Genomic DNA, 25140 nt, shown 5'->3' on the forward strand with positions numbered 1-25140 from the left:
CTGCTGGGTAGAACTGGTACAACCATTAAGGAAAACGGTGCAGAGATGCCTAAGGAAGGAGATCCAGAACAGAATTATGTCATCTCCCCTATTCATTTCACTTACCCTAGTTTCAGTTACATATAGAAACTACAATCCAGAAATACAGGCCTTTGTCTTGACTCTTTCAAAAGAGACAAACTATATTTGTGCTTCTAATATAATTTTCTATTTTATTATTAGTTTCAACTCCTAGTCTCTTACTGTGTGTGCACATCACAAACTGTTTTCTCATTACTTCTCCATGTATAAGAAAAGTGAAACAGTATATGAAGGCTTCAGGTATCCATGGGTGAGGGTGCCACAGACAATATACACTGAAAACAAGTGGGTACTACTGGACATGACTCAGTAATCCCTCTTCCTCTATGTAAATGCCCAGAGGAAATGAAATTGCCTCAGAAGATACCTGCATTCTCAATGCTCACTGCAACATTCTCATAGTAGACAAGATATGGAAACGATCTAAGTATCCATCAACAGACAATGGATAATCTATACATCTGTATGGTGAAACATGATTCAGTCTTCAAAAGGGTAGACATTTTTACCATTTGCTACACATGGAAGAACCCAAAGGGCATTGTACTAAGTGAAATAAACCAAACACAGAAAAAATACTGTATAACTTCATTTATAATTTTAGAAAGCCAAATATACAGAGAGAAAGAATAAAATGTGGTTATGGATGAGGAAATAGAGGTCAAAAGACTAAAGGTCAGTACAACATTACTATGAATAAAGCACAGTGTGAAGTATTTTCTAATTATTTTCTCATGGAAGACTCACAATATCAGCAATGAGGGATGAAGAGTCTTAAACAGTCACTAGCCCAAGGACACTTTACTAATAAGGGGCAGTGTCCCAATCCTGCTGCCCCCAAAGCCCAAGGCTCATTGAGGACAGCTGCTGTCTTATGAAGACAGGAAGAACTAACTACCTGACTTAGTAGCCGATTATGAGGGCAGGTAGGTAGGTTAATTGGCTGATTGATTTATCTACAGGTATTTATATGATCAAAGAGTTGATTAATGCAAACAAAACAAGGAGCAGAGCTATTAGGGAAAAAAATGAATTACAAATTTAGACAATCTTAATCACACTGATTAAATAATCATTCTAATATGAATTATCAGATTTGATCTGAATCATTATGTAAGGTTTTAAATAACACAATTTAAAAGAGTTACAAATTAGAGAATATTCAAAAGGGTTTCCAGGCATCTGAAAACAATGATACAGGAAAAGCAATTAGCCTAGTGAAACGCAACTGCGTACAAGAAATATAAGAGGAAACAGAAAAGCTCTCTTCAAAAATGAAGACCTCAGAGTCATCATCAAATAGCCAAGTCTTGACCTACATAAATGTACCCAGACTTTCCCCACACAACCTCAGACCTGTGAGTAGATGAGAAAGTGAGGCATGGGTGGTTACCAGAATTTTCTAAGACCAGGAAGAGCACACCTTGAGGCAGTTATTTTCATCTAACTAGGGCTAATCAAACAGAAGTGAGATCAATTAAACAACAAAGTCTCTTCCACATCTCAGACTGTTCCCTTAATTCCCATCCTTACTCTGAAATCCCTGTCCTCCAGGACAAATTATATCCTATTTTAACTGCATCTTAGTCATTTATTAGCATTTTATGAGCATCTACCCATAAAACAAATGTCATACGTCATAGTTCAACTGGCAGGCAAGTCCACAAAAGCTTTCTTTACAAAGTTTATTACAACATTAATCTGAGTCTGTTTTATTTGCTTTTATCTTTTGCAGATTCAACCTAATCTTCATTCTTACAACTGGTCTCCCAAAGTTGAGAGAGAGACAGAGAGAGAGAGAGAGAGAGAGAGAGAGAGAGAGAGAGAGAGAGAGAGAGAGAGAGAGAGAGAGAGAGAAAGAGAGAGAGAAAGAGAGAGAGAGAAAGAGAAAGAGAGAAGGGGGGAGAAAGAGACAGAGACAGAAAGAGATTACACTCAAGAAACCTGAGGTCTGAGCAAATGAGAAGGAATCATTAAACAAGTACTTGATGAAAAAGTCTTTCCTTCCCCTAAATTGTTGCTCCCCAAAGTACAATCCTAGTCTTTATATATGTGTGTGTGTGTGTGTGTGTGTGTATTTATATATATATAAAATAGCAGGCCTTTCCTATTCCACTCTTGTGGACAGTATTCCCCACTCCCCACTTCCCCAGTAAACCACTCTCAGGATCTCTGAGGCTCCCTATACCTCAGGACTAAACTCTAACCTTAACCACAAGACTAAACTCTAACCTGACTCTTGCTGCCAATTCCCCCTGTATTCTGTGGTAAATTTCCAAAATTACATTTCTCACTTCTAATACAGCTCCATTGTGAAACTTAGAAAAGAAGGGGAGAGGAACTGGAGAGATGGCTCAATGGTTAAAAGCATTGGCTGCTCTTCCAAAGGACCCAGGTTCAATTCCCAGCACCCATACGGTGGCTCACAACTGTTTGTAACTCCAGACCCGGAGGGTCCAACCCTCTCTTCTGACCTCTGAGGGCACTACATGCTTATGGTGCACAGACATACATGTAGACCACACACACACACACACACACACACACACACACACACACAATTTTAAGTAAAATCGGACAATTTGAACAATTAAAAAATTATAAACAGCCTAACTAAAAGAAGGTATTTTTACTGTGTGTGGATGGGAGGAGGTGTATTGCTGGGAATAAAAATCTAGGGTTTCATACATGTTAAACAAGCACTCTAACGATAGCCCCTCAGAGGCATTTCCAAGATAATGCTTAATGAACAGAATTTCAGGCAACATAAAGTAAAAAAATTTAAATCACCACTGTGAGTGAAGATATTTTTATGAAAGTCTACCTTAAGCTTAAGCTGTATGCAATCAGTTCTCAGAAATGAACTGTTTTATAAACTTTTTTCCTCCCTCTAATACTGAGATTTCAAATCCTTTGAGAAGTCTGGTTTCTAACACTGGCAACCTTGGGTATGGGGTAGAGAGTCTCCAAAGGTAAGTACACCTGTAGAAAATGGCTTCCAATGGTTCTGGTACAGGTGATTATACTGCATTTGATAAAAACCTTGACTAGGCCGGGCGGTGGTGGCGCACGCCTTTAATCCCAGCACTCGGGAGGCAGAGCCAGGTGGATCTCTGTGAGTTCGAGGCCAGCCTGGACTACCAAGTGAGTTCCAGGAAAGGCGCAAAGCTACACAGAGAAACCCTGTCTCGAAAAACCAAAAAAATAAAAATAAATAAATAAATAAATAAAAAATAAATAAAAACCTTGACTAGACTACTCAAATGTTAAAGAGCAGTTTTCATTGTGTATATTCATTGTACATGGTACTGTGATACATAAGGACATTTCCACCCAAGTATATACTATACACTGATCCCATCCCCTCCTCCTCCTCGGTCCCTCCATCTCATTAGTCCTCTTTGTTCTCTTTCAGTTTCACTTCTCCTTTTGTGCCATGTACACATATATGACTGTACAATCTAGGAAGCACGAATGAGAGAAAGCGTATTTGTCTGAGACTGGCTCCATTCGCTTAATATGATTATCCCCAGCTGCATCTATTGTCCTACAAACAACCTAACTTCTTTCTTATGGCTGAAAATTTTTCCATTGTGCATATCACTTTTTTGTTTGTTTGTTTGTTTTTTGAGACAGGGTTTCTCTGTGTAGCTTTGTGCCTTTCCTGGAACTCAGTCTGTAGCCCAGGTTGGTCTCGAACTCATAGAGATCTGTCTGGCTCTGCTCCCCCTCTCCCCAGGGCTGGGATTAAAGGTGTGCACCACCGCTGCCCGGCCACATTTTTTTTACCTAGGCCCTGCTGTCCAACACCTAGGTTGGTTTCATAGCTACAATAAACATTGATATGCAAACACCTCTGTGATATTCTGATTACTGTCCTTTGGGTTAGTATCTTCAAATGGTGTAGCTGGGTCATCTGGTCCACCTGTTGTAGCTTTCTGAGAAAATTCCATAGCGGAGTTATACAGTAGCTAGCTATGTTACATACACAGGGGGCTGCCAGCAGTGCAGGAGGGCTCCTGTCCACATCTTCATCAGCATTGCTGTTTGTTTTCTTGTAGACTTGTTACATAAGTAAACAAAGCCCCCTTCCCAACGCCATAGGCTATCTTTGCTCAATTAACTGTTTACCTTTGCTGTACAGAACTTTTTGAGTTTCATGAGATCCCATTTTCCCGAGTGACCAGAATCCTGATCAGAAAATCTTTATATCTCCAAATATTTTTTCTACTTTTTTCTCTAACAGTTTCAGAGTCTTGGTTCTTACATTAAGGTATTTAAGATACATTTGCAATTGATCTGGACAGGGTGAGAGAAAGATCTAGCTTCATTCTTCTTCATCTGGATATCTCCCTAGCACCTCCCACGGCAGAGGTCCTTAACTGACAAGGCCCAGTGCTTCGGTGTCTTCCTTTACAGACTATGCCTTTGATGTAAAAAACTTTACCTAATCACAAAGTAAAAAACAAAGATTTTATGGTATTTTTTCTATAAATGTTATAGTTTTAAATAATATATTTAGTTCTATGATTCATTTAGAGCTTTGGGATTTTGTTGCTGTTTTTAACACGGTATATGGTATGGTTCAAAGTTCAGCGTTTGCATGTAGATTCCCAATACCAACTGCTGAAAAAGCTAGATGGGAATAGATAGCATAAGTCCAAAGCTTTTCCTTCCTGCTCAAAATAGTTTTGACTAGTCTAGTTCCTTTGCGTTTCTATCTGAATTTAGTTAGCTTACCAATCATAAAACATTTTGAATCTGATTGGGATTACCCTACACATATCTGCATATAGAACAGTCTGTGGAGTAGTGACATTTCACCAACAGTTAGTATTCTGATGCATAAACACAAAGTTCTTCCTATATTTACTTGGGTCATCTTTGATCTCTGAGTAGTATCACCACTTTCTCAGCATGGAAAGACCCTCACAGATATGAGAAAGACCTGAGCTCCAAGTGAAGGAAGTCCAAGGAGAACCTGGCTAAGAAAAGATGCAAAGTGTAGCCTTGAATACAAAATGAATGCACAGGCTCAGAGAAGACTGGTACACACTAGGTCTAGGAGATGGTGGGAAGTGAGCAAAGACAGAGTGGTAAGCAGAAGGGACCCCACAGCATAGCAGAGAGGAGAGACCCTGAATCGCTGAAGGTTCACAAACAGAAATTCTTACAAAAGTCAAAGTAAACAAAAAAAAATGTTAATATGTAAGTGACATGAGTTTAAGCCAATGGGAAAACACAGGGCCTGTATCAAATGAACAGAGTACACACTAGACTTACATCATTCAAATTCAGCAGATGCTAAAGCACTGTGTAACCAACAAAATGGTGTGTGTGAGGTGTGTGACACATACATGGTTAAGAGAGGTGTGTAGGAAGAAACAGTAGTACACACACACACACATACACACACACAGTTTTTAAATGAAAAAAAGGAATCTGGACAGGAAGAGGATATTACAATGAGACACAATTAGAGAAGCAATTTTAGAGCAATGAGTAAATCGGAGTTAGGAAGAAAAAAAGGTAGAAAAGTGACACTAACAAGTAGGAAAGAAAAAAAAAAGGCCAAGTATTTGAATGAGAATTGAAGTGAGTCAAGACAAGATTTTAAAATGTACGTATCTATTAACTCTTCATAAGGGTAGGCATTTGTTTGCATTAGTTAACAGCAGTGACAATTTAATGATTTTTTTTGTCTCTGTTCCTTTTCTCAATTAAAACAACAACAACCCAGAACTGAATTGTATTGCAAAATAAAAAAAAAAAAGAATATGGCAACCTAATAATTGCTCAGCAGGTAAGATGTGGCCCTTCAGTGAAGTGAAATATACTTTCAACAAGGTTGACGATAGGTGTCAGTCCAACATTTTAAATATTTTAAAAGTGCTGACTTAGTAATACAGCTATGTTAATGTGATGCGATGTGATGATGGTAGATAACGAATTTCACAAACTATTTAATAGAGAAGATCCCTGTGGCTTGCTTTCTATCCCATTCTCATTGCCTGATTTTAGATGACCTTGTGCAGTTTGGAAGCTTCTTTTGTTCACCTGTAAAATAGGGAGACAAGAATGTGCTGAACAAAATTTCATCCATTTGTTTTCTGACCTGAACTATGCAGATCATGGCAATAAGCAAGCAGGGTACCCTTCAAATTTCCCATCACTGGCCTCAATTGTTCTGCTTGTGCTCTCTGCCAAGTAAGAGAGATGAATGACTCTTTGATGACTTGATGTCAATTATTGTTACAGATATGGCACGTATCTGGAATAAAAGCCCATGGTGATATTTAAAAAAAAAAAACCCACTAGTAATAATGAGAGAAAAAAAAAATCACATCCTAATGTTCTGAACCAGGGTCCAGAATCTTTACAACACTCAAATCAAGGCTCAGCATACTGCCCCTATGTTGTGGACTATTACTTTAACTATGTAAAGATGTATTACATTTGTTTATGCTACATTTGTTTAACAATGTAAAGATGTGTTGCTTTGCCTGTCTAAGGCATCTGATTGGTCTAATAAAAAGCTGAACGGCCAATAGCTAGGCAGTAGAGGGATAGGTGGGGCTGGTAAGCAGAGAGAATAAGTAGGAGGAGGAATCTAGGCTTGAGAGAAGAGAAAGAACAAGGGAGAAAGAGAGGGAGCAGGAAAAGTAGGACATACAGAATGAAAGAAAGGTTTAAAAAAAAAAGCCCCAAGGCAAAACGTAGACGAAAAGAAATAGGTTAAATTAAGTTATAAGAGCTAGCAGGGCAAGCATAAGATAAGGCCAAGCATTCATAACTAATAATAATTCTCTGTGTCATGATTTGGGAGCTGGTTGATGGCCCAAAAGAAAGCCTGCCACACCCCTACCCAGCAGGATAAGCATCACACTCAAATAGCACCAAGTGGTGGGCTACCATCTGAGCAGCTATGACTCCCTTTAGAAAAGGGCAGAGGCAGAAGTACATAGTCAATTTCTAGCATCTTCTTTCTTGTAAAAGCTTCACCAAGAGTTTCTGGGTTTTGTTTTTGTTTTTAAACAACTGATCTAATGTACTGTAGAAAAAAAAAAAGAAAGAAAAGAAAGCAAAAAAAAGGGGGTGGGTGGGAATGGAGTCCAGACAGTAGAATGTTTCCCTAGCATACACAAGGTTTTGATCCCTAAAACCACATAAACCAGTTATGGTGAAGCATGCTTGATATCCTAGCACTGGGAATAGAGGCAGGTGGATCAGAAGTTCAAGGTCATCCTCAACTACATAACTCAAGCCCAGCCTGGGATATATGAGACTTTGTCTTTAAAGAGGGAGAGTTTGCTACACTACAACTTTTAGAAAGTCACCAAATTAACAGCTTTTGTCTAGGGACAGTACTATGAAGTCACCAACTTAGAGTGGTCATTTGAATGAGAATGGACCCCACAGGCTCAGATAGTTCAATGTTTGGTTCCCAGCTGGTGGCACTGTTTAGAATGCTTGGGAGGTATGTCCTTGTTGGAGGAGGTGTCTGTGGAGGTGGCTTTGAGAGTGTTAAGACTTGAACCATTTCTAATTCACTCTTTCTGCTTTCATCTTTTGCCAGGAGTTCAAAGGTCAAAATGTTGCTAAGTACCCTTACTGCCATTCAAATACATGCTTCTAAATCTGTCAGGACCCTATGAACATCCCTATCTTTAAATTACAAATGGTAACTATCATTGTAGTAATTCTGCAGATTTACTTGACACTCATCATACTACATTTAGCCATATTTATTTGTCATGAAATAACCTTTCAATGTTTAAAACTTAAGCCATATAAACTTAACATTCTATTTACATATATATAAATTTTATTACCAAGTATCATATTTAATGATATGAGTAATACTCATCTGAAGACATAACTGCCAGGGGCTAGAATCTTGTTCTCTTGTTTGCTCTACATAAAGCTTAATCAAATAAATTGCAAGCAATGTAAACTATTAGCAATATGTAGAAGACTGGACTGTTGTCAAGAAATAAAAATTTGTTACTTTCAGCTAAACTAGTTAAATAAATACAATTAGCCTCATACCAGAATGCATCAGTCATAGGCCCTGAGCCACACAGCTCCAGAAGCCTGTGCATTTGTTAGTATAAATATTTCCTCACTATACCAAGTTCTTCTAGAGCTAGCCAAAGAAACTGCTGAACCTAAAAACTTACTATCATCTAGAACCTCATGAATCTTATTTTTTAATGTAAATTTGTGGTGAAAGTGTGAGGGGAGAAAAACTCACACTAGCAGTGTGAGTTGGTATACTTTATTAAAATGATGAGGGGCTGGAGAGATGGCTCAGTGGCTAACAGCATGTACTGCTGTTGCAGAGGACACAAATTCATTCCTAAAACCCACAATGGGTGGCTCACAACTGCTTACAATTCCAGCTCCAGGGGATCTGATGCCTTCTTCTGAACTTTGTGGATAAACATATCCTCAGACACAATCCCGCACATATAATTAAAAATAAGAATAAAAACCTAAAACATTAAAATAATGTCAAATTACTTCCTATAGCTTAAGAGGTATATATTATATTTTCCCTTCAGCCAATGATTATTTTTTTCTAGATAGGGTTTCTCTGTGTAGCCTTGGCTGTCCTGGAACTCTGTAGACCAAGCTGGTCTCAAACTCAGAGATCTGCCTGCCTCTGCCTCCTGAGTGCTGGCATTACAGGTGTGTGCCACCACCACCTGGCTCAGTGATTCCTAATCTTTACAAATACACTCAATTTTTCTCACTCATTCCCTCTCACTCTCTCTCACATACTCTCTTAAGAAAGGAATGCATATTTAACTGAAAATGTCTCCGACTGAATGTTCTCTGTACCTCTGTCTAATAATAATACAACATTGAAGACTACCTACAAAATATAGTCAGAGAATAGATAAGTAAATTGTGATATAACCATGAAACAAATCATAGGGGGGAAATGATGAGGAAAAATATTACAACAGTATATTACAGTATATATCTAAAGCTTAAAACATGCAAAACAATTATACTACTCATGGAGACAAAGACATTCATGATACTGTTTTTCTCCAGGAAATGGGACTGATACCTCTCCCACAGTTCCCCAAATTAGGACAAAGTGTTAAGGATTCACATAAATTGGGTGAAAGACACATGGGATAATCGATATACTATCCCTTGGTTTTTGCTACATGTTTAAAATATATGAAGTGGGTGGGTGCTATTTAATAAACAGTTAAGGCCCGACCAAGAATGAGTTAAGCCAGCAAGAACCACCTGTGGCCAACAGCTGTTTTCGGTCTTAATTCCATTGTTTGTGCTGAAGATACGTACAATCATAGATACAAATCACCTCATTTAATCACCCAACAGCACTGAAAAAACGAGGTCCCAAACTCAGCATGTAAGTGCGTGGGGGGGCAGGGTTGGGGTCGGAGGGGTGGGCTATAACTAGCTGTAGCCAACTAGTAACAGAGAAGGTCCAGAAAACACATACAGAGCAACTTTCATAATAACTCTGGTATTTCAAAGGAACAGGACATGTAAATTCTTAGTTTAGAAAAGGATTTCATTGATTTAAAAAAACTCCAAAAAGCCCCCAAACAATGGCTCCTCAAAACAGCTTAATCCAAGTTCTATAAAAAGGAAAACAAAGGTGATATTAGCTGACAGTACTTTGTGCTACTCTGGCCTAAGGGGAGTTCGGTGTTTTACTGGGGCTGACATTTACAGGGACATCGATGAAGTGAGTACTCAGAACCAAGGGCAGATTCCAGCTGAAAAAGAAAAGGAACTTTCCAACCGTTCGAATTCTTAGAATTAAACCCCACTACTTTAAGAATTCAATTTCTCCTACTATACTGACGGATATAAGGTTCTTGTTAAATTTAAGACACTGTGAGTTATGATGCACTCATCAACACCTTTTCATTTAAAATGCTATAGGGAAAAAAGTAACTGATTGCAACTATGGACACATGAGCTCCTAACCCTCTGTTCTTTCTGAAACACTATTAATAAAATAATATTTGAATAGGTGAGTTCTCTTAGCCTCAGTATTGCATATAGTACCATACACATTCATGAGCAAGTGTCTAAGAAGTTTAAAGGCCATCTATTAGACATGGAGGGCTCTACTTTGATGACAGGCTAGGCTATATCATCAATACTTACTCATAACTCCCACATTCTGTAAGTGCAAAGGTTAATATGGTCTTGGTTTAAAAAAAAAAAAAAAACTCCACTTAAGAACAAGATACTCATTAGGAGGGAATCAGAGAAGAAACTAATGAAGTGGCAGAATCATAAAGCAATTAAAATGTTGCCAAGCAAGGTGATTCACAAAGTGCTGTTGATATGTATATTTGGAAAATAATAGGTTTTATGTTACTGCAAAAATAACTGGGATCTATCTCATACTGCATAGCAAAAATAACTTGAGCTCACACAAAGACATAAATGTAAACACTGACTCTAGGCAATGGTTTCTTAGACATGACATGAAAAACACAAGAAGAAATAAAATCAATTTGATTTTATCAAAACTTAAATCTTTTGTACATCAAGGGATACCACTAAGAAATTTTTAACAACACACACAGAAGAGAGAAGATATTTGAAAATCATGTATCTGATGTGAGACCTGCAACCAGAATACATGAAGAATATATATAATCCAGTAATAAAAAGATAGCTCAACTTAAAAAAAATGGGCAAAAAAAATCTGAACTGTACATGAAAGACGTACAAGTGGTCAAGAGGTATCTGAAAAGCTGTTCAACTTCAATTCAGAAGTCAAAATCAGACTTACACTACCATGTCACCAAGATGAATGCAACCAAAAAGTCAAATACGAACTTTTGAGTAGATGGAGAATCAGAAGCCCTATTCACTACTGGTGGGGTATAAGATGTTTTAGCCATTTTAGAAAACACCTTCACAGTTCTCAAAAATGTTCAGCATAATGTTACCATATGATCTGTAATTCTAGTTCTGGTACAGTCAATAAAAGCAAAATCATATGCCCATGTAAAAGCTTGTACAAGAATATCACAGCAGCATTATTCATAATCAAATGGCCATGTAGCAGCTGCTTTCACTGAGAAGCACTGGCTCCCACTTGGGCCCAGAAGGAAACTAAAAGCAAATGAAAGCCTGACATAGGCCTTCATTTTGTGTGGTCATTTTCCTTACTTTGTCTGAAGACTCAGAGATCAGTCATTGTCCTTAACCTTTTCTTTTGGGCCACCTTAAGATTCTAGAAACAGGAAAACCTCTTAGTAGACTTAGAGTATCATATCTCTCTCTCTCTCTCTCTCTCTCTCTCTCTCTCTCTCTCTCTCTCTCTCTCTCTCTCTCTCTCTCTCTCTCTGAATACAGATGAATTATCCACAAAGGCAAGGCTGTACCATGGGTTAGAAATGATCTTGTAGGACCCAGACTGATCCTCACAAACAAGACAGCAATAGGACTTCTATGGACCATGTTGAGGAAGCAGAACTGAGACAATCATCAACCAGGCCATGTCCTGACTAGGACTACTTTGTTACCATTACCTCTTGACTCGTTTTTTTTTTCACATTTCATTTTTTTATTTTAAAAAAATTTATTCATTTTACATACCAACCACAGATCCCCCTCTCATCCCACCTCCCACTCCACCTCCAGCCTTTGCCCCCCCCATCCCCAATCCCCTCCTCCTAAAGGGTAAGGTTCCCCATGGGGGGACAGCAAAACCTGGTACATTCAGCTGAGGCAGGACCAAGCCCCTCCTCCCTGCCTCAAGGGTGAGCAAGGTGTCCAACCATAGGTAGTGGGCTCCAGAAAGCCAGCTCATGCACCAGGGATAGATTCTGATCTCACTGCCTGAGGCTCCTCAACAGACCAAGCTACACAACTGTCTCTCATATGCAGAGGGCCTAGTCTGGTCCCATGCAGGTTCCACAGCTGTCAGTCTAAAGTTCGTGAGTTCCTTTGAGCTTGGTTCAGTTGTCTCTGTAGATTTCCCCATCATGATCTTGAACCCCCTTGCTCATAGAATCCCTCTTCCCTCTCTTTGACTGGGCTCCTGGAGCTTGGCCTGGTGCTTGGCTGTGGATCTCTGCATCTGCTTCCATCAGTTACTGGATAAAGGCTCTATGATGACAGTTAGGGTATTCACCAAAATAGATGAGATCTCCATGAGTAAAGTGGGGAAAGGGAGGGGGGCAATTAGGGGAATGAGATGGTTGAGCTGGGGGAGGGACAGAGTGGAAGAGCAATGAAAGAGATATCTTACTAGAGGGAGGCAGTATGGGGTTAGGGAGAAACCTGATGCTAGGGAAATTCCCAGGAATCCACAAGGCCAACCCCAGATGAGACTACTAGCAGCGGTGGAGAGGGTGCCGTGGAGGCTCACAAGCATCTGTAGTTCCTGTAGGAACTGTAGTTCCTGGGGATCCACACCCTTTTCTGGCCTCCATGGGCACCAGCTATGCACACTGTACACAGACATACATGCAGATAAAACATTTTTATACATAAAACAAATAAAAATTTTAAATATTTTTAAATGGAATGTAATAAAATATCATTTGGCCATAAAACAAAGAACAGATACCTGCTTTAATACGGATGAACCCTGAAAGTATGAAGTCAAGAAACTGACAGAAAAGGTCATGCACTGTTCAGTGCCAACTATACAAAACATCCCAATAGGGAAATCCACAGGGATATGAGGTATATTAGCGACTACCAAGGACTCAGATGGGGAACAAGGAGTGATAGTTCCTGGGCACTTCTGAGATAATGAAATAATCCAGTATTATTAGGTAGTGGTAATAATTGTACAATGCTGAGAAAACACCAATGGCCACCAAAGCATAGTCTTTCAAAGTGTGACTTACGGTATATGAATTATATCTCAACAAAAATAAAGAGGAGCCAAGGTTGGTGGAGCACATCTTTAGTTCAAGCACTTACAGGCAGGTATATCTCCTGCCAATCAGAGCTACAAAGTCAGACCCTGTCTCAACAAACAACCAAACAAAACACAGAAAATGGGCTAGAAAGCTGGTTCAGCAGTTTAGAGCACTTGCTGCTCTAGCAGAAGACAGGGATTCAATTCCCAGAACCTACATGGTGGCTCGCACCATTTGTAACTCCAATTCCAGGTGATCTGATGCCTTCTAGTGGCCTCTGTAGGCACTAAGCATCCACATGATGCACACACATGCATGCAGGCAAGAACTCATACATATAAAATAAAATAAATAAATCTAATTTTTTAATTAAGAATTAAAACAAGGCCAGGCAGTGGTGGCACACACCTTTAATCCCAGCACTCGGAAGGCAGAGGCAGGTGTATCTCTGTGAATTTGAGGCCAGACTGATTTACAAAGCAAGTTTCAGGATAGGCTCCAAAGCTACACAGAGAAACCCTGTCTCAAAAAAAAAATTAATAATAATAACAACTTATCAGATACTGGGGGGGGGGCATGGCAGCATGGCAAACTAAATCAAAATCCAGACCACAGAAAACTCTTTAGGGCAAACCACCCAAGTTCTTCAAAAGATAAAATTACAAAGGGGGGAGGGGGACTGAGAGAGGGGTAGAGAGGGGGGCAGGGAGGGGGCAGGGAGGGGGCAGGGAGGGGGCCGGGAGGGGGCCGGGAGGGGGCCGGGAGGGGGCCGGGAGGGGGCCGGGAGGGGGCCGGGGATTTCACTTTCTCAATTCTCCCACAAAACAGGCAGTAGTGCAACCTCCTGTACATCTTCTGAGAAAACCAATACACTAGCAACATAACCAGAACATTTAGGAATATTTAGACTTTGGAACATTCTTTTGTAAATCAATAAACTGACATTTTAAAAAACAGATTAGAAAAAAAAAAGAAAAAAGAAAAAAAAAGAAATAGAGTAACAGCATGTAACCTTCATACTGCCTTATGCTGTGACCTAATACAAAAGTATTTTTGTTTTTTTTGGTTTTTTTTTTTTTTTTTTTTTTTTGGTTTTTCGAGACAGGGTTTCTCTGTGTAGCTCTGCACCTTTCCTGGAACTCACTTGGTAGTCCAGGCTGGCCTCGAACTCACAGAGATCCGCCTGGCTCTGCCTCCCGAGTGCTGGGATTAAAGGCGTGTGCCACCACCGCCCAGCTTACAAAAGTCTTATACTAGAGAGTATTTCAAAAGACCGCAGATTTACAAGTTGTTTTCGTTGTTGTTTTTGTTTGTTTGTTTGTTTTTGTTTTTTTCAAGACAGCGTTTCTCTATGTATCTCTGGCTGTCCTGGAACTCACTCTGTAGACCAGGCTGGCCTCAAACTCAGAGAAATCTGCCTGCATCTGCCTCCCGAGAGCTGGGATTAAAGGCCACCACTGCCTGTTGATTTCCAAATTTTTAAAATGAGTCCCACCCCCAAATCCATAAGAAATGGCCGAAGTAAATATCAAAGGATAAAACAATAAAATACAAGAGAAGCCACAAAGGAACATGTACGTAACTGAAGCTTAAGAAACTCCACACCTTCAACAGGGTTAGCTCTAACAAGAACTGATCTAGAAGCAGCCTATTTACTGTGATGGGAGACAGAAATTTTAGTATCTACTTATCAAGAAGTAGTCATCTTAAGGAGAATTTAATGAAAATTAATGTGATGTTTCAATATGGGCATGCATTATAATAAAAATCACTCACTTCCATACTATCGCCCCGGTACTTGAGACAGCTCACAGGGCACATTACAATCTGTGATGGTTTCAATATGAAGTGTGTGCCAGACTCGTGTTGGAAATGACTGGTCTTCAGCTGGTGGTACTGCTTTGTGAGGCTGTGGAAACTCTGTGGGTGGATACAGATGGAGGGAGCAGGTTACTGGGGTGTGACTTGAAAGTTACATTGGGTCCCCAGTCTTTCTCCTCTCTCTGCTGCCTGTCTGCCATGAGATAAGTAACTCTCCTCTGCCACATATACCCACTGCCACAATGGCCAAACAACCATGGATGGGGCCTACAAAATCACAAGTCAAAATAAATCTTTCTTTATCGAAATTGCTTCTGTCAGATATTTGGTCACATCTACACAAAGGTAATTAATAAACAAAAAGAGAGAAATTAAACTGAGGAAAGAGAAAGAAAATGAAGGAAGAATATTAAGATTAAATACAAAGTAAATTTACCATATAAACCATATTTATCCAAATTCCTATACCATTGTAAGGGAAAGACCACCCATTAGCCCCTGGGCTCCCTTCTAAAGAGAAAAATACCATCGGTTTCTAGAGTTGTGATGACTATGTAACATATACAAGCTGGTCAAAGGAAAGACAGCTTTTCGTGACTGACACCAAGATCAGGGGCAATTTACTACAAGGGTTCTAACGTTAGCAATGCTGAAAAACAGAAGAGGGAAAGGAAATAACAGCTCATCTTCATTGAATACCACCACCACCACCACCACCACCACCACCACCACCACCCCGCCCCCAGGTGGTCAGGCATGTGTTAAGCCTTTTCCTGTGGAAACTCAGGAAATGCTCTCATCTTTGCAGAAGCAGTTACAATTACTATTACCATTTTATAGATGAAAAGCTAAAGCACCAACAGGTGAAGCTACATGTAACCAGGAATCAGCAGAGCCAGAAGTCACGTTCAGGAACTCCAGGTCCAGAGCCCACCACCTAACCCTTCAATCATCATCCTCACCAATAAATCGAGGACATAAGCTTCTGCCTTCAGCTAAAAATAGTATTTGTCTACCAAATATTAGCTCACTTGGGTTGAGCATCATCCTTCCAGATCAGCTGTTAATAGTTCCTGTAGTAGCAGTAGTAACAACACTAACAGGGGCACTATGATAAAGGAGATAATGCCTCAACCGGAACGCCACAGTAAGAGGGCAGTAAATTTCCCAATGCTGCTTGTTTTAATGACTCTCAATAAATGTTGATTGCATTATACTAAAGAAAGGTTCTGTGAGAGCAGTTTTACCCCCTCTAAAACAATGTAGGCAGCATGCACAGTTCTCAGATATTCTAATTTGACCCAGGTAAAAACTGATTGGCTTTAAAGCAATGAATTGATTACGTTTTCAGTAACTCTCAGGAAATGATAACTCAGATTACTAGGTGCATTTTAAAAAATTAAGCAGCAGCACTGAAAGTAGATACACACTTGCTGAGTAAAGCTAACTGACAACATGTGCATATGTGTATATATATACATATATGCATATTTCACAGTCAAATTCAGAATAATATTTTCTTATAAAAATTAAGGAATCAATAATATCAAAGTAGGCAGCCAACCCACCTTTTCATGGCTGCTAGCCAAGAAGGTAAAGGGCAACAACTTGTCTCTCAAAATAGTTCTGAGTAGTTACCAATTAACTGGCAGTCAGTTCATTCACAACATTCAACAACACAATGTGGTCATAACTTGTGTGTGTGTGTGTGCGTGCGTGCGTGCGTGCGTGCGTGCGTGCGTGCGTGCGCGCGCGCCCGCGCGTGCTAGGAATTGAACACAGGATCTTGTCCATACTAGACAAGTGTTCTACCACTAGGCTATATCCTTAACCCTTGGTTTATGTTTAAGACAGATTCTCACTAGTTATGTAGACTGGCCTTGAACTCACTGTATAGCTCAGGCTAGCCTCCAACTGGCAACTCCCCTGCTTTAGCCACCTAAATTCTAGGACTACCATGCTTGGCTAGAAGGGTCATAAAATTCTGACATAAAAAAATTTCAAAGAGTTTCTAAAAATTCAGCTCAGTTGTAAAACTGACTCAGTGAAGCACCTATAGACTACTTGACCAACTTCTGTAGATGTCTAGTTATTAAACATGTTAACTAAATATCCAGAGATGTATGTAAAAATTCAAGAGCTCTGAAGTTTCATATACCTCTGAAAGAACTAATTAGCAGTCTTCCAAAGCCATCCCTAGTTGGTGTAAACACAGCTACAACATTGGTATATTAAGGCTGTGAAAGAAGTAATTAATAAAAAAGGGCAAATAGGTCAAGAGGATAGTGAACAAATACTAATAGTAGACCTTTAGTATGGGAAATAGAAAATACAATAAATATTTGATAAGATTATCAGCTTTCCTAATAGTCAAGGCACTACAAACTATAAAGTTATCATTTTCAACCAACAGATACGTCCAACTAGAGATGACTGATAATCCACAGAGCTAACAAAGGTGAGGAAAGCAGCTGCTATTATAGACTATGAATGGAAATATAAATTATGTGGCCTTTCAAGTGACAACTGAAAGAACATCAGGTTTTATATGTGCATATCCAATAATCCCATGGGCACGTTCTCATACATATGAAACAAATACAGGATATTTACCGAAACATTTTTTGCAACAGAAAACTTGTTTATCTTGGGCTAGCAACATGGCTGAGTGGTAAAGGTGATTGTTGCCAAGACTGAGGACCTGAGATCCCATGGAGTCTGACAAGGAGAGAACTGACTCCCACAAGCTGTCCTCTGACTTCCATAAGCATGCCAGCACACATGTGTGCCCACACACATATACACAAATGCACACAAATAAATCTTTTTTTTTTAAGATTTATTTATTTATTATGTACACAGAAGAAGGAGCCACATCTCATTACGGATGGTTGTGAGCCACCATGTGGGTGCTGGGAATTGAACTCAGGACCTCTGGAAGAGCAGTCAGTGCTCTTAACCTCTGAGCCATCTCTCCAGCCCCACAAATAAATCTTAAAAGCAGGTAGCCAAACCAAAACTTGATCTTACTGTTCACCAAAAGGGCACTTTAAATGTTACATAAATGACATAATATACATTCAATTGTCAAGTTAGGTAGCCATTGAAAAGATTAAAATGGCTCCTCCATATTATAGCATCCAAAAATACTCATGAGTATAAAAAAAAACAAGGCCGGGCGGTGGTGGCGCACGCCTTTAATCCCAGCACTTGGGAGGCAGAGCCAGGCGGATCTCTGTGAGTTCGAGGCCAGCCTGGGCTACCAAGTGAGTTCCAGGAAAAGGTGCAAAGCTACACAGAGAAACCCTGTCTCAGGGAAAAAAAAAAAAAGGCCAATAATAACTTATAAGGTATCTTCTTTTTGTGTCTGAGTGAATGTCTGTGTGTTTGTGAATATGTGAGCAACAGATGTAACAAGAGGGATCTACAGCAGTCAAAAGCCTTTCCATTCCAAAAGCTAGAAACCAGTTCACACGAGTACATGCAAGTTAAGCAACTGATTAGCTCATTTAACTGAGAAATGATGGGTAGGTCTTACCTCAGTGTCAGCAGGCTCCAAAGAGTCTCTGTGCTCATGCACATAAGAGTATATAAAAGGGTGAGTATGTGTGAGGGAGTCTCTGGCTCAGTCAGTGTTCTCTGTGCTCATGCACAGAGAGTATATAAAAGGGTGAGTATGTGTGAGGGAGTCTCTGGCTCAGTCTGTGTTCTGACCTCTTGTAGTATACAGATCTGGAATGTTCCCCCAAAGATTCGTGTGTTAAAGGCTTGGCACCCCCAGAGAGTGGTGCTATCGAGAGACAGTAGAAATGTCAGGCAGAACCTAGTTGGAAGAGACAGGTCACTAGGAGGCATGCCTTGTTCCATGACCATTCCTCTTTTTCTGCTTTCTAGGTGCCATTCAATGTCCAGCTTTGCTCTACTATATGACCCCTGTCACGACCTTCTGCCTCACAGTGGCCCAGAAAGAACAGACAAGAGACTGAGATCTAACACCACAAGCCAAACTAAATATTTCCTCCTTTGAGGTGATATCCTCCCATATTTTGTCAAAGTGATGGAAAACTAACAGCCTCATTCTTTTGCACAGCAGATGTACGACTCGTGGTACTCTTTCATCTTCATTCAATCCAGCACCTCGAATAGGATGCACCTGGCTCCCTCATCTTATGTATTTTTGAATCTCATGGTGCTTTGGTCATATAGCATCCATTTTGCAACAACCAATATGTCCAAGGGTATGGAGCATTCTGAAAAATCATGCTACTACCTACAATAAAAAATAGAGAGCAGGTACAATCAGATAGACTAAATTAACACATGCTATGTAATTCTACTAGAATTTCACTTCTTAACTGCTGTGGGATGTCTTTCTGTATGTTGTGAATATGTGTTGCTCCCATTGGCTAATAAATAAGCTGCTTTAGCCTATGGCAAAGCAGCTTAGAGGCAGGCAGGGAAAATCCAAGCAGATACAGGGAGGAGAAAGGCAGAGTTGGGGAGATGCCAACCTATCACCCAAGGAGCAACAAGATGCCTGCAGACCAGTAACGCCATGGCTACGTGGCAAGATACAGATTAATAGAAATGGGTTGAGTTAAGGTATAACAGCTAGTAGCAAAAAGCCTGCCACAGGCCATACAGTTGGTAATTAATATAAGCCTCTGAATGATTATTTTATAAGCGACTGTGGGACCTCAGGGCCGGGCAGGACACAGGAAAAGTTCCAGCTATACTTACCTCTATATACTTCACCTATTTGAATTTACTATTAGAATGCAGTCAAGTATCATACATATGATTTACTTTTTAATTCAAAAGGGAAAAATATAATGTAGAAAAAAAATAAAGCCCAAGTTCCAAAAAGTGCAGGACTGATAACTTTAGAAACACAATTGATGGAAAATATATTTATAGTTTCCTCACCTATAATAAAGATCCCCGTGTCTGTGGTGGTTTGAATGAGGATGGCCCCCATAGATTCATGCTTGAATGCTTGGTCCCCAGTTAGTGGAACTGTTTGACAAGGATTAGGAGGTGTGGTCTTGTTAGAGGAAGTGTATCAATCACTGAGGGTGGGCTTTGAGGTTTCAAAAGCCCATACCATTATAGTTAGCTTTCTCTCTGCCTCCAACTTTGGGATAAGATGTAGCTCTTAGCTACTGCTCCAGTGCCCTACCTGCCTGCCTGCCACCATACTCCCCCCATGATGGTCATGGACTAACCCTCTGGAACTGTGGGCCCCAATAAATGTTTTCTTTTATAACTTGTCTTGGTCATAATGTCTCTTCACAGCAATGGAACAGTAACTGATGTAGTGATCTAGTTCTGCATAACTGGGCTGAATTTTAATAACTCCCCAATATTCCTTATCAAAGCAATCATTAGAGAGGCAAATAAAAAGAAACACAGCCTTAAATTAATTACCAATGTTGATAAGAGGTAAGTAAAGACCTCAAAAGATATTACAAAAAACTTTTCAGACATCAAAAAGTCTTCACTAGCGTCCCAAAGCTCTTTCTTTTTTCATCCTATAACCTTACTAACCAAGTCCTGTAAGTAGGAAAGTTCTGAAATGTTTATACCAAAGCAAATATTCACTTTCTGCAAGTTTCAAATATTCACTATACAATACCAAACTAAAGCTTATTATTTTATATACCACTATAGTAGAGACAGTAAATTTGTCCTTTAATTGACCTGAAGGTTATCATTCAGCACTTACAAGTTCTTTTTACAGATTAATTTAACAATAAAAAATTGTGTTTAGAAGCTGTAGAAAGAGCTCAGAGGATAACAGAGTACCCAGACTGCATTCCCAGCACCGACATTATGGCTCACAACTATCAAGAACTCCAGTTTCAGGGGATCCAATGCCCTTTCCTAGCCTCTGCAGGCACCAGGCAATCACACGGTACACACATATACATACATGGAAAACACTCATACACATGAAATTAAAGTACATAAACATGGTACACACATATACATACATGCAAAACGCTCATACACATGAAATTAAATAAATCTTCTTTTGACGTTCTATTTAGCCAGATATAAAGGGTTTACTGTTCAATAAACTCTCAGACAGAGCCTCCCCATTTTGATATTCACCTCAATAAAGAAACTTAGTTTTTCTATGGCGAGGCAAAGCCATGTTGTGTCCTTATTTCCTAGCCCCTTATGCAGTCTCTATGACTACTTTGGGAAGTAACACGTGTCACTTTGGGGAAAGCCACAATAACCAAAGAAGCTATTTCATGTTCCAGAAAATACATCAAACCTCCATTATCTGCTTAACTTCCAACCCCCTTTTTCACATACCATGGAACTATGCCATAAGCATCATTCCAGATGCTACATTTTCTAACTCAAATCCACTTCCTCTAGGAAGTCTACCCAAACCATGCTGGGCTCTAAGCACCATCAGTACCAGCTTTATAAACATACCTTTGAGTAGAGAACTATGAAAGCACTAAGTACAAATTAGTGTAATAACCATCTCTTCCCTGTGTAATTTACAATTGGGTTAGAAGGAAAGGAAACAGGTAAAAACAGAAATAAGCCAACAATAATCACCTTCACACAAGTGCTAAAAACGCATGCTGAAATATATTCTCCCATGTGACACTTTTGCAATGTTTTATATTATTTTTAATTTATGTAAAAGTTAAAAGAGACTGCCTTATACAGATTATAATCTTTTTATTTTTAAAGATTTATTTATTTTTATTTTATGCATATGGGTGTTTTATCTGCATCTACGTCTGTGTACCATGAGTGTGCCTGGTACCCGTGGTGGCCCGAAAAGGACATTAGAGCCACTGGAACTGGAGTCACAGATGGTTGTGAGCCACCACATGGGTGCTGGACACTGAATCCAAGTCATCTGGAAGAGAAACTAGCACTCTCAGCCACAGGCCGTGCCTTCTTGATGGACAAGAACTTGAAGAAGAACTTCATGGTGCCTCACATTACCACCCAAACAATGGTTATTCAATGAGAAAATACCTTCTATGTAAGGAATATGTCTTAAAAAACAAACAAACTGAAAAGCAGTAAGGATCAAGATCTTAGGACCTCTTACTCCCACACCTCTAAGGACAGAGGCAGAAGGGAACATGGGTTGGTTTGTTCGGTCCATAACAGGGGAGCTCTATACTAAGGATATTAACTTACCAGGCTAGCTCAGATTTCTTTTTCTCTGCTTTTCAAGTTCTGAGCAGCAGTTCCAGCAATTGAACCCAAGGCCCACACATGCTTAGGCAGGCACTCTGCCAATGAGCTGTCTCCCTAGCCACTGCACCTTTTACAAACTATTGAAACAAGGCTTTGCTTAGTTGCCCAGGCTAGCCTCAAACTTACAATCCTCCTGTCTCAGCCTCCTAAACAGCAGCATGTATTACCACACACAGCTATTCCAAACATTTCAGCATCACCTTTATACTCTCTATCTTACGCTGTAAACATGTTCTCCATATAATATTCAATTTTCAATTTACTAAATATCTTGAAACCAATAAAAAAATCCATAGAATATATTATCTATGAGTATTCCTGAAACACACACACACACACACACACACACACACACACACACACACTATCAAATGAGTAAGAAAAGTAAAAAGAGTTCACAGAAGGAATACGCTACCTTTATGTTTTAAATTAACAAGAAGTGAGAAATCTGGGTGACGTTTTAAAGAACAGGTGTAATTCCAGGAGTACACATTAGAATAAGGGAGAATATTACAAAAAAAGAAATAGGATATTTAGGGGATAATAAGCCAACAATTTCATTTCGTACAATCTACTACGGAAGACTAAGCCAGAGAACAGATTGGTGCCACACACTGGAAAGCTTTAAATGCTAGGCTGTGGAACAACTTTATTTTGATAGTAATGAGGACCATGGAAGGCTTTTTAGCACAGAAAACACAAGCAAAAATTAGCATGATGGGGGCTAGGGAGGTAGCTCAACAGGGAAAAGCACAAGCATCCACGCCAAAATCCTCAGCACCCATGTAAACACCAGGTTGGCACCGAGGCCTGTGGAAGAAAGCTAGGCTGGCCAAGAGCTCTGAGCAACCCTGTCTCGATTTATAAGGAGGTGGAGGTTGATCAGGGAAAGACCAGACATCAACTTCTGGCTTCTGGCCTCTACATGCACACCCTGCACTCACACACATACACAGATGCATGTGTACACACATACATGCACTCACATACAGGAACACTATGCATATGCCCCCAAAATATCAGGATGATGATTTTGCAATAAAATTAAGCAAAAACTAAAGGAGGGGACTGTAAGATGGCCTGTCAGGTAAAAGTACTTGTTGCCGAGTCTGATGACCTGAGTTCCATTCCTGGGACCCACATGGTGGAAAGAGAAAACCAACTCCTGGATGTGGTCTTCTGACCACCACATGTAAGCAGGCACACATGGGCCACCTGTGTCATATGTACACATGGCACACAACATACACCTATAATTTTTTTATTTAAGATTTAGCTTTATTTTCTGTGTATGAGTGTTTTGCCTGCATGAAAGTGTACTGTGCACATGCTTGGTGCATGATGGAGGCCAGGAGAAGGCACCGATTCTCCTGAACAGCAGCTACACTTGTGAACTACCATGAAAGTGCTGGGAACCAAACCTGGGTCCTCTGTAAGAGCAGCCAGTGCTCTTAACTGCTGAGCATCTCTCTGCACCTAAATAAATATTCTGACAATAAAATAAAGAAACAATCAAAGAAGGAACTCACTATGGATTACAGGACCACTTTAATACTACTTGAGTAATTAAGCCTGAAGTAAAATTATAGTGGGATAGAAGGGACCAGATAAGGAGCCCACAGAACTCAGAAAGGTTTTAGTATGTCAAATCAAAGTCTAAGAATTCTAACATGGCTGAGATTCAGATGTTAATGCGTGTTTAAGCAAGCAATTCTGAATCCCAACCCATTCAGCATAATTTCCTAGATACATACACACCCCCATATCCTCATTCCATACTTTTGTAAAATTGGAGAAGGAGGACTTGAGGGAGAAATTATATATAAAAGAAACCAAATAATGTAGAGCCAGGCAGTTGTGCAACAAACAGAGCTCAAACACCTGTAAAGGCCAAAGGCATTTGCAATCACATCTATTGCAAAATGGAAAAACTGCAAAACCAGTCATACTGCGGGCTTGAATAATGACATCAGATATATCCATTAAACTTGGCAAGAGGGTAAAACTGGATGAATGGTGTTATTGAGGTCCCTGTCCTCAACAAAAGAGGAGATGACGGATCCTTTCTGGAACTTGGTGAAATCTGTCGACCCTCTCCCAGAGAAACTGTAGACTCACAAAATTTTACATATAAAGTGTTTACAGACTAAAGCCAATCTAGAGGTATTAGCCCATGAACTCCAAGTTAAGAACCTTTGGTATGGAATAGTAGTAACTATTTTTACCATATATCCCATGGCTTTAAAGTTTTTAATAGTAAATCACACATGTCTATTTATGATATATACACATTGTACACCAAACTAATAAATTATGGGCTTTATAAAACATATACGAAATATAAATTTAAGAATCTTCAATTACAATAAACTAACAATTTTTAACAATTACTTTACTCATTGATTCATAAAAGCTATGTGCCATTTCTAATAAATGCTACTATCAATTGCACTACTCTTTTGACAGTACTACAACTAAACATGCTTTTTTCTGTTTTTAATCTTGCTTTCATACTTTCTTTAATACTACAGCTTGAGGCTCTAGCCCTAAATTCAGCTCATTTTTATAATAAATAACTATTTTGCTTGGTTTTAATAGTTAGCACAGCTGAAAAACATACTTTGCAAAGATGAATAAAACCCAAAGAAGAACTCCATTACTGGCTGCACTGAATAAAACATGATATTCAATTGCAATTCCACTCACCATTTATGCAAAGGCTTTTTGCTAAAAATCAGCTACTGCATTTCCATATTTCCTGATGGCAATCAGTTGTTCTTACAAGCTAATCAGATGAAATTACCTTTTTATATTTCCAGCAGATGGGCTCAAAACCACTAAAATGTCTCTTTTACAAGGTTTTTATACAGGTTAGAAAACTTCGTTCATGAATTCAAGTGTTCATGTAAAAAAATTATTCAAATTAACACTCATCATTACCAGCAATTAAATCCAATAGAACGGAAATGCTTCCAAACAGCATTTTCAAAATCCTCTCTCCACAGCACTGAACTCTGTTTTCTTCCAAAAGGTAATTAGTTGTTGAGTCAGTGTTAAGAAAGTGCCATTATTGAAAAGGAGCAGATCAAGTGTGCTTATTTGATGGACT

At 39.4% G+C, this 25140-nt stretch overlaps 1 protein-coding gene across 3 annotated transcripts in view; it reads right to left on the reverse strand.

The window, feature by feature from the left end:
* The window catches only part of Ncoa1 (nuclear receptor coactivator 1), a 200938-nt gene that overhangs the window by 166359 nt on the left and 9439 nt on the right, over window positions 1-25140 (reverse strand). Inside the window, exon 1 of one of the 3 annotated variants that reach the window (XM_059248684.1) lies at window positions 14748-14889. The exons of 1 other annotated variant lie outside the window; for it this stretch is intronic. The gene's annotated coding sequence lies outside the window, so the exon portion shown is untranslated. Of the gene's footprint in view, window positions 1-14747; window positions 14890-25140 lie in introns of those variants that run through there. One more of the 3 variants, XM_059248682.1, reaches the window with a different exon arrangement.

Source organism: Peromyscus eremicus, chromosome 22 (assembly GCF_949786415.1).
Source record: "Peromyscus eremicus chromosome 22, PerEre_H2_v1, whole genome shotgun sequence".
Classification (NCBI taxonomy): Eukaryota; Metazoa; Chordata; class Mammalia; order Rodentia; family Cricetidae; genus Peromyscus; species Peromyscus eremicus.